Source organism: Myotis lucifugus, unplaced genomic scaffold, assembly GCF_000147115.1.
Source record: "Myotis lucifugus unplaced genomic scaffold, Myoluc2.0 scaffold_773, whole genome shotgun sequence".
In the NCBI taxonomy this organism is placed as follows: domain Eukaryota; kingdom Metazoa; phylum Chordata; class Mammalia; order Chiroptera; family Vespertilionidae; genus Myotis; species Myotis lucifugus.
In genome coordinates this window covers 136708-139100 of record NW_005871821.1, presented here as the reverse complement: position 1 = coordinate 139100, position 2393 = coordinate 136708, and positions in this window count along the sequence as shown.

The following is a 2393-nucleotide window of genomic DNA, read 5'->3' as shown; positions in this document are numbered from 1 at the left end:
GGATCAGCTCTCTGAAGGGAAAAGTGACCTCTGTGTAGGGCAGTAGATTCCCACCATAACTGTAAGCCCTTGCCCTGTGGAAACACCATGGCACCTGTGCTAGGCTGGTGTGCCAGATGAAGGAACAGCTAGAAGGAAAATGGGGCATTTATAAGGGAATAACAGTGCTGAGATCTCTCCCTTAGTTTCCTGTGATGGGAGCAGCTTGGCTTCTCCTTGCTCTCATGGCTTTATTTCAGTCCCATAAAGAAGCTCTAGGGATGACACCTGGGATTTCACACCTGTCTCTGTACATCCCGGTGAAAAACAACCTGAAAAGATATGTTTGGGCCCTGACCGGTTTGGCTCAGTAGATAGAGCGTCGGCCTGCGGACTGAAAGGTCCCAGGTTCGATTCCGGTCAAGGGCATGTACCTTGGTTGCTGGCACATCCCCAGTAGGAGGTGTGCAGGAGGCAGCTGATCAATGTTTCTCTCTCATTGATGTTTCTAACTCTCTATCCCTCTCTCTTCTTCTCTGTGAAAAATCAATAAAATATATTTTTTTAAAAAAGATATGATTGGGGCTCTCCTCCTCCCGTGGAATTTATGACTTCATTATGGTCTAGTCAGGCTTTGGGGACCACTGCATCCTGACACAGAGGGCTCTGTAATGCTGTGTCCACAAGGGGCCAGCAGTGTTTGTGTCAGAAGACTGCCCTGAGGGACTGGGCAGGGTTAGAAAGAGCTGGTGTTACAATGGAATACTATGCTGTGGTAAAAAAGAAGGAATTCTTACCATTTGCAACAGCATGGATGGAACTGGAGAGCATTATGCTAAGTGAAATAAGCCAGTCAGAGAAAGATAAATATCACACGATCTCACTCATTTATGGAATATAATGAACAACATAAACTGATAAACAAAAACAGATCCAGAGACAGAGAAGCATCGATCAGACCGTCAAACCTCAGAGGGAAGGTAGGGGAAGGTGGGCGTGAGGGGGAGAGATCAACCAAAGGACTTATATGCAAGCATATAGGCCTAACCAATGGATACAGACTACAAGGGGGTGAGTGTGGCGGATGGGGGGTAATGTGGGGATAAGGACACATATGTAATAATTTAATCAATAAAGAAATTAAAAAAAGAGAAAGAGCTGGTGTTAGAACCAACAAGAGGCCTAGTAGAATATTCTACACTATGCTTTAGCAAGAAGGTAAAAGGCCAACATTAGCCATTGATGAATACCTGTGCAATTCACAGTAGATACTGTCCTAACATTACTCAGGTTTTCAATATCCTCCTGGAAGAAACGATTTTCAGGATTTTCAATGAGTTGTATAATTTACTACATTCCATAGATTAAAAATTTGTTACTCCCTACATGAAACCCTTACTTCTCAGTCTGATGTTTTGTGCTCTGCCCATTGACAATTCTCCACCACTCCCTAATCATTACATGGTTCAATGTGTGACAACTAAAGAGAACTCTGTTCTTGATCATCATTTACCTCCTGTTGTTATATATTTTTATACCACTTTTCTTTTTTTTGTGTTTGCAGATTATTAGTTTTATTTTTATTAATAAATCTTTATTGTTCAGATTATTACAGATGTTCCTCTCCCCCCCCCCCATGGCTCCTCTCCACCAGGTTCCCACCCCACCCCATGCCCTTACTCCCCGCCATGTCCTCGTCCATAGGTGTAAGATTTTTGCCCAATCTCTTCCCAACACTCCCCACTCCCCCTCCCCCCCGAGAATTGTCAGTCCACTTTCTTTCTATGCCCCTGTTTCTATTATATTCACCAGTTTATTCTGTTCATCAGATTTTTTTATTCACTTGATTTTTGATTTACTTGTTGATAGATATGTATTTGTTGTCACTTTGTTGTTCATAATTTTTATCTTTACCTTTTTCTTCTTCCTCTTCTTAAAGAATACCCTTCAGCATTTCATATAATACTGGTTTGGTGGTGATGAACTCTTAGCTTTTTCTTGTCTGTGAAGCTCTTTATCTGACCTTCAATTCTAAATGATAGCTTTGCTGGGTAGAGTAATCTTGGTTGTAGGTTCTTGCTATTCATCATTTTGAATATTTCTTGCCACTCCCTTCTGGCCTGCATGGTTTCTGTTGAGAAATCAGCTGACAGTCGTATGGGTACTCCCTTGTAGGTAACTAACTGTTTTTCTCTTGCTGCTTTTAATATTCTCTCTTTGTCTTTTGCCCTTGGCATTTTATTTTATTTTATTTTATTTTTATTTTTAATATATTTTATTGATTTTTTTCACAGAGAGGAAGGGAGAGGGATAGAGAGTTAGAAATAACGATGAGAGGGAAACATGGATCAGTTGCCTCCTGCACACCCCCTACTGGGGATGTGCCAGAAACCAAGGTACATGCCCTTGACTGG